Source organism: Lutra lutra, chromosome 4 (assembly GCF_902655055.1).
Source record: "Lutra lutra chromosome 4, mLutLut1.2, whole genome shotgun sequence".
In the NCBI taxonomy this organism is placed as follows: domain Eukaryota; kingdom Metazoa; phylum Chordata; class Mammalia; order Carnivora; family Mustelidae; genus Lutra; species Lutra lutra.
The window spans coordinates 57,351,212-57,366,283 of NC_062281.1; the positions used below are offsets into that span (position 1 = coordinate 57,351,212).

At 32.6% G+C, this 15,072-nt stretch overlaps 1 long non-coding RNA gene across 1 annotated transcript in view; it reads right to left on the reverse strand.

The window, feature by feature from the left end:
• Window positions 1-8,047, reverse strand: part of LOC125098426 (uncharacterized) — a 28,016-nt gene extending 19,969 nt beyond the window's left edge. Inside the window, exon 1 of the long non-coding RNA XR_007126824.1 lies at window positions 7,973-8,047. This is a non-coding gene — a long non-coding RNA (uncharacterized LOC125098426). The remainder of the gene's footprint in view (window positions 1-7,972) is intronic.
• Window positions 8,048-15,072: the final 7,025 nt, after the last annotated feature.

Here is a 15,072-nt window from a genome sequence, read left to right on the forward strand (position 1 = left end):
ATTTTATAGGAGCATCAAAAGAGCCCTCTATGATTTTGTTTTTCTCTAAATACTGATTCTATACATCCACCACATGCCAGGCAGTGGGTTTCTTAAAATGCTACATATCTGAAAGACAATAGGGGAGTTAATAAAATTTCAAGTTAGGAATGTCACAATAGGCATGTGTTTCCATTCATAAAGTATGTCTTGAACACACACAAACTATCCTTTGTCATCTGTTTCTGCCCCATTTCGAAATTATTTTCTGCTATTAATTAGAAGTGACTACAATTTGATTAATCTCAAACATGTGTCACATATAAACAACGTGGAGAACTGAATTCAATATTTTTTCACTTAGAGTATGCATGGTGTTCATAGAAAAAAACCCAAATATATATATTTTAAAACAATTTGAAATCCAGTACTATCACACAAAGGGAGAATATTGTCAATGTCACATTTTAGTTTATTTGAAGTATTAAATTTACAAAAGAACCTAATTAGAGAAGAACCCATAGTTTCTTAGGCTGAGAATATAAAAAAATAAGTGAACTTTTTTCTCTCTTGTTTTACTACTAAAACTTTCATTTCTGGAATCTATTCCTTCACCTTGACAATCTACCTGATTTTGGTCCCTGTTTGGTGTTTAATTGAACTCTTTGGAAAAGATTGTCAATACCTGCAAACTACAGTGGACAAATACACATTGCCTTAGCTTAGAGAAAAGAAAGTTTCAATTAACAAGGGAAAAATGTCTTTTTTGCTTAATTTAGATGATCGTTATTAATATAGGATATGTCCTAAAACACTCGTTTTTCAAAGTGCTAATTCAATTTCCATAAATGCACTAAGCCTTTAACCGGATTATAGAGGAAAAATTATATGATAAAGTAGTTGTGATTTAAGAAACAATTATTCTATTTAGGTTTTTCTGTTCAACTTTCTAACAAAAAATGTTTTTCTTTCTTATTACACAGCCCGCAGTAATAAGTGAAATATAATCCTAATTAATTTTTCCTACAGCTGTGTATAAATCAATAGCTATAACATCCCAAAGGAAACACACACTGCACGGTCCTCCAGGTTCCTAATGAATGCAAATAGAATGACCTTTTTCTGACAACTATGAATATTATTTCACAATTTCACCATTGAAATCGCTGCCATCAGCAATTCATGCAGCAAACATGGAGACTACAATAGTTGTAAATAACTATTCATTATGGAAAGAAGGGAGTGGAAAAAACTAAGCTTGAGTTATGCAACTTTTAAGCCTCGAGCTTCATTCTATGTTTCATTTTGATATGGAAAACTGTCTTAAATGTAACCAATCTTCATTTGGGTTCTTTCTTTTCTGTGTTAGGAAAAAAAACAAGATTTAAATGAGTCAATGTTTTATGTCATTTAATGGAGAAGTTCAATATTGAAATGTCTTTGTAAACGAAATAAAATCAACCAGTAATATTGTAAAGTTCTAAATACTACTGTCAAAGTATTAGGAGGTTATGGTTATCTTCCCTCAGAAATACCTGACGGAGGGGTGCCTGGGTGGCTCAGTCAATTAAGCAACTGCCTTTGGCTCAGGTCATCCCAGGATCCTGGAATGGAGCCTTACATCAGGCTCCCGACTCAGTGGGGAGTCTGCTTCTCCTTCTCCCTCTCCCTGTGTGTGTGTGCGTATGTGTGTGTGTGTGTGTGTGTGTGTGTGTGTGTGTGCTCTCTCTCTCTCTCTCTCATGTGTGCTCTCATAGAAACAAATAAATCTTTTAAAAAATTAAATAGATAAATAAGGGAGTTTAAAAAATACCTGGTGAAAAAATATGAGCAGAAAACTCCACTGATGTACTTATCAAGACATCACTATTCACGCAGTGAACATGCAGATGGGTTTAGAAGCTATGAAAACGTAATGACATCAAGATGACACCTATGGGAACCTGAGAAAAGGTGTGAGTAAATAAATCACATTATTGTCCATTTTGACTGAAGAACCACTTTATTCCAAAATACAGTAAAACTGCATGTACTTATGCTAAATTATATTCAGGTTGCCACAAAACTTCATTATAGCCATGAAGATATCTCACTAAGTAGAAGTTAAACTCAAATTTTACAGGAAAAGTAATTAAATATGTTAAACCTAATTCTGTTGGCCATGCATCTATATACTGAAAACTCCTATTGGAGTTCACTAGAGCCAAGAAGATAATTAGCCAGTGGAGCTCAAACACTCATTAAAAAGAGGACTCCTCAAATTGCAACAAGTTTCAAAAATGGACTCACAACAAGAATACTCCACTCCCCTACAACTCCAAAAATGTCTCTTCCGCACCCGTTCTATAATTAATTTTCATACCTCCACACAGGACGCAGACTACAAGCCCATAATTATTTGATATCCCAAATACGGATTAGTGACATACATAGAATATATTTACAGAGAGACAGTAACTTACTTTGGTGAGTAGTTGCCTTGCTATTTTAGCATAGAGTCAGCTTTCTATACTTTCAAACCCGAGAAACAGTTTTAAACTCTGTTCAAACAATTTCTTGAAACAGCTAAGAAAGCATTTCTGTGACCGTTGTTTGGCACTATCAGACATAGATGGCATTTTTTAAGTGTATTAAACAATCTCCACTTGATGACATGTCCTAAAGATGTCTATACTCTCACACCTGTAATGCTTTCATGTTCAAAATGAATCCCTGCTACATCTCACTCAATATTGATCTTTAAGGCATTTCTCCCAATCCTTTTCCCAGTGTGGTCACTGAACGGCATCAGAGTTCAATAGGAAGATCAGCTGCTCATCCACTTTTTGCTAAAGCAATTTGTATTATGGATTTATTTTAGCAGTCTACAGTGGCAGTTGCTGTTTTTACTATTTAAATGCTTTGATTATCTGACCTTGCTTACTTTATCTTTCTAAGTGCTATGCATGGGCTTTAAAATGATCAATAAGTGGGGATTCCTCTACAGGATTATGTTGAAATCAATCTCAATTCAGACTTTTTTGTATTTTATGTTTATGACTTGATCTGTCTTAATTGCATTCCTTATTTTGGTAAAGAAGTTTAAAACACATGTTTGATTACGCAGGTAAGAGTCTTCTAAGAGTCACGTGTGTTATAAAAATAATGTGTATTCTTTATACATTATTTTATTCATTCTTTTAGTGTGAAGAAGGAAAGAATTAATCCCTAGATATTTTATTCAAACACCTTTTCATTATAAATAAAGACCTACTCCATTAGAAGAAAAACATAGTTATTTACATGCAAATAATTAAAAAATCTTAAAACATGTTAATGTGCTATAATAATTGTGTAACCATGGAACTTCAAGAAGCACTGTTTTTACATATATATTGCACATAAACATATTTATAAAACTTGCTACAGAAGATATTAAAGCATCATAGAAGAAAAACCAAAGCTAATTCTCAATAATCTTTGAAATCAATAGGAAAAAAAACTATAAACTTGTTGAATATCATTTAAATATTTAATATTCAGTGTAATAAGAAAAGCATCAGTTTCATACTCTCACTACTGGTTACACAACTTTTAATTTTGGACTAAAAGTGCAGTAATTGGAAGATTAATGGGCTTTGCATACTTTTTAAAATCAAATCTATAAAGTTTAGAACCAAAATTCCATAGTAATTATCAATAACATTAAATAAAAATAAACTCTTAAACTTAACTACATAAGGCATCAGTGTCACAGAATATGAATTATCACACACAACTATTAGAACTTGCTAAATTTTGGGTCTAATTTAGTTACATTTTATATCTTCTGGGCTGAGGTAGTCATATGAACCTCTTGAATTTTATCTTTGGATCAACTTATTCTAACATGATTTTTCAACATCATAAATACAAGAAATGCAGATGTGAGCTAAAAAAGGATTTGATGCAAACTTCTTTTTAAAAATGCCTTTTCCAAATCCAATCTAATATCTAAATATCTCTGTCACCATCTCTTACATAAAATTACACTGGAATATTTTTCCACCTATGTAAAGTATAAAATCTGCAGTTTGCTCCAATGATCAAAAATTCAAGCAGTGAAGAACCTGAAGTAAATAAACATATGATTATATACAGAATATCTGCCCTATGTTCACCTGTGCAAACACAGCATTTTTTTACTTAAATGATTTTTAAAAACTCTCACAGGGCTAGGGAATATCACATATGTTCAATAGGTATATGTCCACATATTCATACTTTGAAATTGCTGGCCAAAATGATTTAGTATTTAATAATTTTCATTTCAGACTAAATTATAGACTATTGGTACAATTATTTTTCTTCTGCTACTCACATTAAAAAAGATAGAAAGTGATAATAATAAAATAAAAACAACACCATCACAAGATAATCCATTTTAATACTTATATGCAGGAAGTTAGGGCAGGAAAATTAGGATGCCTAAACATGAAAAGAATGAGGAAAGAAGTTTAATTACCCAATAGTTGCTATAATGATTTTCCCCAAAACTCTGATAACCAACTAGGTCCTTTCTACTGTTTGCAGCAGAATAGCACTTAAGAGAAATCATTTTCCGGAAACTTTTGCATCTCTGTAGATCACAACCCTGGCAAGACATGTCCATACTTTTTTCCTCAAGTGGGTAAATGTTAAGAGAGAAGAATCCAAGTTTCATGATGCAACAACACAAAGCTGGGAAGTGAAAATTATGTTGCAGCGGAGTCTTGAAAATATGACTGTAAAAGTTAATCAATAAAATGTCTATTCCTGTCTATTCACCGGAGGCCTCAGCTGCATAGCTTCACTCAATCGATACTACAAATTATTACGATTTCCAGGTTCCCACTGGACATTCAGAACAAATCTTTCAAGTGTAAACAGGCTTATACTGAGTATATGGTGTGTGTTCTTCACATTTGGCTCAAAAGAGAGGAGAAAAATAAAGTCTAAATCCTATATGTTCTTTAAAAAGAACACTCAGCTTTATGGAACTGAGAACTTACAAGGCATATTTTAAAGTTAAAAACACTCTTCCCTTTGATTGCCAAATGTTTTACTACTTTTTTTAACTGTTTCATATTTAGTTAAGAAATGACTTAACTTAGTAATAGATCTTGGTGGGATTGGGACCTGGTGAATCCTGAATGACTGTTCCGAAGTAAATGGATGGAGGAAATCATTTTGAGATAATTACTTATCAAAAAGTCACTCGGATGCATTATCGCTATTAGAAAGATGAACGTAGAAACCTGACATACATTTCAAATTGTAACAGGTCTCTTAAAATATACATTCTAGTTATTGTTTTTATGACTTATATCAGCACATTTCAACAATTGTTTCAAGTTTTAATTTTTTTCTATTTTTATGAGATTCAAAAATCATGATTTCAGAATTGAGTTTGTCTTTTTGAAGAAAAAAAAAAAAGGTCCCAGTATGTTTTGCTCTAGTGAGATCCTCTGCTCCCTATAGCAAAATTCAACAACAATTACAAACTCTAGAAACTACTCAAGCCATTGACCTTAACTTTCTATGCATTTCACCCTGCATCACTTAGTCAAAATCCAAAGACTTTTCCAAAAAAAGGAATGACTGGGTAAGAGAACTCACTATAATGTTCTCATGCCATATGATATCTGATGTGGTTTTCTTTCTTCTTACTGGTGAATACCATGCTGCCTGACACTGCCCAATACCAAATCAATTGGTAAATCTGACCAATTCGTGCCACCTGTCGATTGAGTGGAGAAAACAATAAAAACAAATAAACTAAATTAGGACTTTTTATTTTGACTATGCTAAAAAGGCTTTGATTTCATTTTACATTTAAATAGTCTGTTTTTTCATGTTTAGACACATCTAGGATGTAGGCATACCCTGTGACAATGTGTATTGAGGCTATATATTTTTTTAAAGGGGAACTTACTTCTCTTAAGAAACAATCATTTTTTTGATTATGATCATGTATCAGTTTCTTTAAATTCAATAACATATTCTTGTAACATGTCACAATAATATTTATAGCTTTTTGATGTCTAAGATATTTAATTATTAAAAATATTGCAGATAGGCAAAAAAAATAGTTACAATTTTAACTATTCTCTTAGATGATATTTTTCAATCTACCAGCAATTTGATATTGGGAGAAAATACTGTACTTTATTCTATGATCAAGCTTTATAGTTAAATAAGATAAATATAGATCAAGTATATAGAACTTAAGTTTAGCCTTTCATTGTTATTTAACTGGACGAATCACTGTCTGGTGTATTTGCTTATAAAAATCAAAGATTGGAAGCAGATCTTTGCATGCCGGTTTTCAGATCAAAAACGGTATTTTTTGCAAGCGCACTAAATAATATGCCTTTATGTGGTATTTAACTGTAGAAAAAAATGTTGGCATTATTTTAATATTATTAAGTTCACATGGACCACTATCATTAGCTTTATATTAGTGTTCAAAAACATTTTTATAGATTTGTTATCTAAATATATCTTAAGTATATTATTCCCTTAGTACAATTCAGCTTTTTAAAAGACCATAATATTTACAACAATAGTACATTGCTGCACCCATTCCCAAAGAAACTTTGCCCAATATGCTTTTAATTCTTGGTACCAATTTCTACCTTTAATATTTGTTAAATGTGGCTTTTTTGTTGTCTGAGTTCTGGCAGCTGACTGAAGGTACATTAACAGCAAACAGGATTTATCTGAGTGTTTAGTTTTATTTAGAAGCCTATAAAATGTCATCCTACATTGTAAAATTATTTCTAGTGCCTTCTGATACTAAACCATAGGATTAAAACACAGAAATAAATTCCTTATGAATAAATTTCAAAAATTTTACTTTTATATTTTAGCATTATTAGTTAGCTTTATAAACTATAAATCAAAAAAATTTCATTTGTCATATGCAATATTTTCAAATCCTATTGATAGATATATCAAGATATGCAATAAGTAATGAAAGTTCAGAATCTGGCCTCCAAAGATGAATTAATATCAAATGCCTTTTTAGCTCTGGCCTCAGGATTGTGTTCAAAGGTGTGAGTGACAGGAGAAGAAAAAAAAAAAGTTTAGGTATGTGTGCTTTATCTAACTGTGATTACTCAATTTAACCAGTGCTCGGTGAGTAAAGTATAATTCTTGACAAACAGAGAGAGAAAGAGAAAGGGGGATGGGAGAGAGGAAGAGAGGGAGAGAGGAGTTCATCTGGGCTATGCTACTTTTAAAAAATTATTTTTAAGAAAACACTAAGAAAATCAAGCAAAAGGCACAGAGGATAGAAGACCTAATTGTCAGAACACTCAAAAAAGAACTAACATTTGTTTGAAAAGTAAATGATAAAATCTGAAAACATAGTAGTAAGCATAATAATTACATAAAGATTTAGATGATGAAAACAGAAATTAACTACTGGAAGGTGTTTCACTGAAACAATTCTCATGAATGTTTCAAAACAGCAGAGATCATTGTTACTTTTCTTCATAGTTCCTTACATGCCTCAATGGTCTGACCAAAAAATTCTCCTCTAAAGGTCTCTCAATTTAATAGTGTCTTGCTTAGAGCTGCTACTTTAACAAAAAAGAAAGGCAACAAGAGCCATATGTAACCTTTGGACTCCAAAAGGAGAAAGATGAGAATGCCATTGGCAGATAGGTGCTACAGAAATACAGTGTATTCTTTTTCCTTCCGTCTTACCTTGAACATTTCTTGATAGTTAACAAGAAAGTTGATGGCCACATCATTATTTAGAATCACAATAAGACAGTTATAATGTTCAGCATGTGCCATTTCAGTTAGGAAATGATGCAAATTTAAAGTTTATATATTTTGGAACCAACAATTTATTGAACAAGCTAGCAATTTACACAGAACCTTTTGCAAGACAGAGAGAGTTAAATATTTAGCAACGAAAGTCAAAGGATTGACTTGATTTTAGTATGTAAAGTAAAACTTTCTGAAATACTAAAAAGCAACTCACTTGTAATCATTTTTTTCTTCTTCAGAAGCAATAATCCCTTCTGTCACTGTCTTCAGCTCTGCCTGGGGTTTTCTACTGTTCTGTTCTTGGCGAACTGTTTCTGCTATTTGCTCAGTTAGCTGCTCTTGAGTAGCTTTCAAGCTGGATTCCATTAGAAGAAGTTTTTCATCTTGACTGGCAAGTTCTTGGGCTGAAAGATAAAACAAGAACTTTGCCTTTTAAAAAACCAGGCTAATGTGTGTTTTTTTTTTCTTTTGTTTTTGGTTTAAATTTTATGCAATGCAACTTTGAGGAAGATTTAAACAGATCCCCCTTGTCAAAATACAAGCTCATGCATTCAGTTTTCAGATTCCTTTATTTAAAGCATGAGTAAACAAAGGTATGTATGAAGGAATATAAGATGCATCGCCGTCATCTCAAGTTTATAAAACATTTGAATTAAAAAATTAGGTGCCTTAATCATACAACAATTTGCTGCCTTTAATTGTGAGATTTCTGTTGCTACATAAGTGTGCTATAACAGAATAACATTAATACGAAGTATTTTTTTTCTTTAACATAGGCCTCAGGTATATTTATACATATTAATGTAGACAAAGACTGATATGTTATGAATGAATTATGCCAAAATGATGGCTCTTCACTGATTTATTTTCATGTATAGTATTTATGAAATTTAAGCACTTTTCCAAGGTCATCCAATAGATGGCACTCTTTCATTAGACCAAAGCAGACTTGGGCAGTATGCTTCAAGCTCTCAAAAAATAAGTGATTTAAGACAAAGACATTTTTCCTTTGTTCTTTGTTGACCGTATTCCTAGAGATATATATCTGTACATTGTGTTAGAATATTTCCCCTTTATAAAAGTATTTATCTGTTTTTTTTTTTCCTATTTGCCTCAAATACATGCCATCAAATGTAAATGTGGTCTTTAAAAATTTTATTTCTTTAATCATATGTTTGGATATATATTCATATGCATTATGTTATCTAGGGCATTTTTGGATCTTTTTAAATTTCACTGGATATATAATCTATTGTACTAAAGATCGTGATATTTTATAGTAATCAGTCATTTCAATCTTGCAGTCCAAAATGAAGAAAAAAAGAAATATTTTTAAGATCTCCAAATCAATATAAACAGAAATGGAGAAGGCTATATTTTTATTTAAAAAAAAGAGCATCTTCCCTTTTAGTGATTCTCATTTTATGTCCAAAAAATGGTGTTTATACTAAGCTTCAATAAAGTTAGAAACCAAGGTATTACGGTCTTACATCAGAGGTATCTTTTACAGGCAACCTCATAAAGAAGAGACTCTATATAAGTATTCTGTATTTATCATTCATCTTTGAAGTTGAATGATGTCTCCCTTATAAATTAGATCTAAGAATATCTGATTCTCAGTTTCTCTTTATAGATTTTGAGCAACTGTTTATATTTTAATAAATATGTGCATGCATGTTCACTTTGTTTTCTTGCAAGTGTTCAAAATGACCAGTTTTGCCCCAGAAGAAATTACAGCATCTACTATTTTTATAGCTTAAACCTGCTATATATTAACAGTTTAAATTTGTGCCTCAGGAAACCACAGAGCTAACGCAAACAGCTAAATATTTAACAAGGAAGAATGCATCACCCAGAGCTCATCTTTATTAAATTCCAAATACATCGAAATCTCTCTGAACAAATGAGTTAAATGTTTAATAATTTCAACACATGTTAAGTGTGGGGGGAAAGATCCAATAAAGGACTTACAATGAGTTTGCTTTCAAAATTTAAAAAAAAAAAATCCTTCAAGCTTAAAAAATATGTAAGGGCTTTCAAGCCTTCCCTGTTCTTGACCAATAAAAAATGTACTCAAATAAAAACAATTGATATTTTTGTAGTGATATGTTTTTAGCATTGTTGATACAGTTGCAAAACTAATTTGAGTGAAGTATTTCATTTTCTATGCTTTTTCAGCTTTAAAATATGCATTTCTTATGAAAAAAGGAAACCATACCAAAACTTTTAGATGAGTTTTGAGGAGAATTTTCAGACATTGAAATTGAGAGGTTAATGGTCTTGAAGTTAAAAGGACTTCGAGCGATCGGGCCACATACAAATGGCTGTGGATATAAGAACACTTCAGGAAGTTTCTTTTTTGAAGAATCTACTTGTACCAATAGATTGACTTCAAGACCGCTTGAGTCACCTTGTGGCACATACACAAAAAAGACCTTTTGTCAACTATGCATGATGTGAATTTTCTATGAAGTTTGCCGATTTTGAAATGACTAAGAGATTTATGCCTCACGGTTCTCCTAAGAGTCTACTCTAATTCATTACGTGCTGGTTAAAGGGGGTAAATTATTTTAAGTTTACCTATGCCTTGGACTGGAGCCCGAGTTGATCCCAAGCCAGAGGCGCTCGCAGCGGCATGCTTTATTTACAATCCCTTTGTCAGACTTACAGCTGCCCCAGGCTATAACATAGTGTACCTAATGTTCAAACTGGCAGGTAATCTTATGTCAAACATACTTCTTTGATTTAAAGTGATCAATAGATTCTTGTAAAGAGGTAATTTCTCTGATGTTTCCACCTTGCCTTTTTTACAGGTGATTCACACAAAAGCCTGCTTATATGATGTAGGAACAATAAACAGAAAGCTATAATCATGTTTTTTCAGATGTTTCCGGTGCACAACGATTTTGGATCGATACACTGTGTAATACAATTATCTGCAATGATCTGGTTGTATTGAAAAAGAATTTGCAGGAGACCTCTAGGGGGTTTTATCCAGAAACACGTATCTGGCAATGTTGTGAATAGTGGAAGGAAAAATTAAGGGGTTGACAAACGCTGTCTATTATGTACCCAGTAAATTCATTAATATTCTATCCATAAAAGTATTACAGTACAAACTTTAGACAAACAAGCTCAAAAGTAATAATGATAATGCTCACAGCTTCATACTATTTGTTTATATGGAACAACAAAAAAAATCCTTAACGAACATGTGGACTTCAGAGAGATTCAATGTTGTACGAATATTATATATCACAGATTATAAGCAATATTGATTATTTATGCTATGAAATAAATTCTTGTACTTATATCTTAACTAAGTTATATAAATACCAGTGGATGTAAAATACTTTGATGCCTCTGCAACTACGTTTTTTTTTTTTCTTTTTTTACTAGAATGGTAAAATTGTAGACCGAGGATCAACTTGAATTGTTCATGAGCACTGTATATTAAACCCTTTATATGAAGCCATTTTTTCCCCCAAATGAAGATTTGCAACGTCAGGAAAAGAGCTAAGATATACACTCTGTATCCAAAAGACATTACACATTTTCTGCAAAGATCTCTGTGTGTAGAAACAACTCAGTTTTGTTTTTATGGTTCTCTTGAAGATGCTGACTCTTTGCAGCATCTACCTCAAAGCCCAAAATGATCCACATTTCCTATTTGGAGCTTCTAATCACATACCTGTGATGTGAAATTCTCTTTGATCAGGCTAGAACAGATTATATTCTGGTGAAGCTCACAATTTGGGGGACACTGGACTCTCTCACAAAGCCCTGCTCTATGCAGATTCTGCAGGTCCCCATCTGGCTGCTGCAGACCTGATCTAATGACAGAGATTGCTCTTTCCGATGCTTTCCTCCCGGTGTATCCTGGATGCTTGCTTTCAGTCTCCTGACCACACTGTCGAGGCTCATCACCTTACCCACTTTGACTTTGATGGCTTCCTGTGCCTGCAGGAGACCAGCTTCTGACTTTCTTAGAAAGTCCTATCTTTTGCGTATTGCCTGTGAAGACAAAAAGCATTCCAATAGTGCCTCTTATGATGTACTTTTTATATTGCATCCTGCTATTTTGAGCTATAGGATACTGGAGATTATACAGCCCCTCATTAGCAACTGGGTCAAGTATCCACATCTCTTTTAGGATCAAAACCTTAAAGGGACTCTCTTTAAAAAAAAAAAAAAAAAAAAAGTCAGTTGGAAGGAAGAGTCACCATTAGCTTAAATGCAGTGTTAATCAATACGTAAAGGTTCAAAAGCTGAAGAAAATATTTCCCATAATTCTTAGGGAATTAAAAAGGAGACTAGTTGGATCAAAATGAATTCTTTCTCTTTAAAATATGAAGAAAAATTTAATGAATACAAAAAGTGCATTTGATCTCTTTGAGTTAACACCTATGTAGCTCTTTCATTTAGCTCTAAAGCAAACTAATGTGACACAGGGAAATCCCTTCACTATAAAGATAATTATGATAGCTTCCTAATGACTTCTCCACACCACTTAAACTAATTAGCTTTATAAGAACACAATGTTTGTCACTTTCTTTTTCAATTCTATTATCTTTTTAACACACCACCTCTCAGCTTTAAATCTGAGCGGGAAAAGACTTTAAATATAATCAAAGAACAAAATGATAAACGAATGTGCTTCTTTAAAGCAAAATGCACTAAACTTTACTGGTGCTGATTTTGTATCCATCAATATGGTATTCCTAGCTGTGTTTTTTTATTGGCTTCCTGCCACACCTTGACTCTCTATCATGCTCCATCATGCTTCTTTTAATCTGAATATTTAGTGTTCTTTCATGTCTTAATTACAGCAAATTGCGGCACAGTTGGCACCATTTCTTGAAATTAATCCCAGAGTACTTTGTTTCTGTCAAGCAGTCAAAGCCTTGGAGAATAATAGTAAATGTTATTGCAGATCTAAATTTAAATGACTGTCTATGTATTTAACTTAAGCCTTTAATTATTCGTGCCGAACTGTTTTTGGTTCAAATGTTAAACATTATTCATTGAGAATGTAGAATTACTTTAGACAGCTTAAAACCTGCAGATATGTTTGGCTATAATTTGAACACAACAATTATTTATATTAACATATTTTCTCAGGTGTCCAAAACTTAGCAAATGGCATGTGATATCTTCTTATAGATGTATAATTCAACATTCCATCACTTCTGTCATTATTAATGGAAGGTATGGATTTAGGTCCACTCAATTTTAAATGGCTTTTCCCCAGTGAATTGTTAAACTGGACTCAAAAAGGAAAAAAAAAAGGGGGGGGGAAAGGACTCAGTATTATTATTGTTGATGTCTTTAAATAATTCTAGATAATGAAGTACTTCAAAAGTTCTTACAAACCTAAAACTTACATTGTTTTGTTTGTTGGTTTTCCTATGGAAAACTTAAAGGTCCTCGAACTCTCAATGGCTAATTCTTTCATTCCTCAATTCTGAGCAGGTTCTACAAATATCTGGATTCAAAAAGAAAGCTCTATTTTATAAAATAATATGAGTTTAAAAAGTTATTGACAAGATGGGACACCTGTCACATCTTTAACTGTGTCTCCTTCAGAATTTTGTTGCTTCTGGTACATTAAGGTGTGGAAGAACACTAAGTGTACATGTATGCTGGGGCCTGGGAGAACTTCCTAATTTCCTAGAGCAGTTTGTTGATTGTATGTGGAATGGGGAGCAGGGATAATGGATGACACCCATGGGAAGCCACCACCTCACGATGCTTGGAAGTGATTGTCTTTAACATCACAGGCATAACACTTTGAAAAATATAGAGATGCACACAGTTGAACTTAGAAGTAGCAGTATTGGTTTTATGTAATAAAGGAAGCATTTTTAACTTAAGAAAAAAGAATTCACTGCTCATGTTTTAGAAATATATGTTGAAACAATTAGAAAATGGAAAATTCTGGGACATAGAGAATACATACTTGTTGATTCGATTTCAAGTAGTTGACGTTCATGTGAACATTTTAAAAATGAAAACTTAATGAATGCTACTAATTATAGGTCTTGTAAAAGGACTATACTTTCCAGTGAACCACATAGTAGAAACCTGTGAATCCACTGGTCCACTCTGTGAACTCCCACCAGGATATAAGCTCCATGTAGATACTTATCCATCTATATGTTGCCAGCATTTAACACAGTCTTATATGCCATTTGCTATAATAAGCACCTATTGAACTGAATTGGATACATGGTGTTAATTTCACCTGTCAAACATGTGTCATTTTTCTCACTGGGAAAAATGTGTCCTTTGCATTTCCTCTGAAACACAAAGTGAATATGGAAGGATTTACATTTATAATTTTGGCAGATTTATCTTCCAGCCATCTACAGGCATAAGCTAATAAATACTAGTCTTACTCAGTTTTAATTTCTATCTTAATGAAACTTGATGGCATTTCTGTCACCAACACTTAAGGTGTGCATTGGATTTAGAGACAAACGATGAAAAAATATGAATTCACAAAACTCAAGGTAAAACATATTTTAAAATAGATATTTCTCAATAATTCGGAAAAAAAATCTACGAAGCAGTATGTTTCCAGTTCTCTCTCCTTATCAAAAGCAATGTGATTGTTGAACAGGTATCTCTTTCCCTGTTCTCACAATTTCAAGGGTGTAGCTGATCTTCTAAATACAAAGTTTCCTGGTGGCTGCAAAGTCGCTTTCAAGCTGTGTTATCTGCTGTTCTAGCTGAGCAAGTTCCACTTTGTGTTTCTGTTGGGTAGCTATTACATCCAAATGCAATTACTTCAAGCTCTTTTCTAGCATTTCAATTGCAAGAACAGCTTTCTCCCCTACGTATCGGTCAAATATATTAGTTATTGCTGCTTTTTGTTCCTCTGTGATCCACACATATTCTTAAACTTCCATCAATGTTTGCATTGCATTTAAGATCATGGTTAAAATGAGAAATTAATGTTCATGGTACCAGATATATTCTGTCCATTATATTCTCTAAATATTATTATAGATCTACTTAGAAAAAAAATAAACAAGCATGTCACTCTGGTAGTACAGTTAATGTAAATGTAGAAACTGAGGAATAGCAAAGTGGAACCAATTATCTCAGCCCTGGGGTAGTTTCACAAATACTGTTGAGACATCTTAAGGAATCAAGAGGCTATAATATTTTTGTAACAAGTCTAAAAGCAGGACTTCTACATACCTGTTTTATGTAATCACAGTACTTCTCCTAAGATTTATTCTGATATGCTTAGTCAATTTGATTTCTTAGTCAATTTGATTTTTATAATTAATTACCAGGTACTTAATT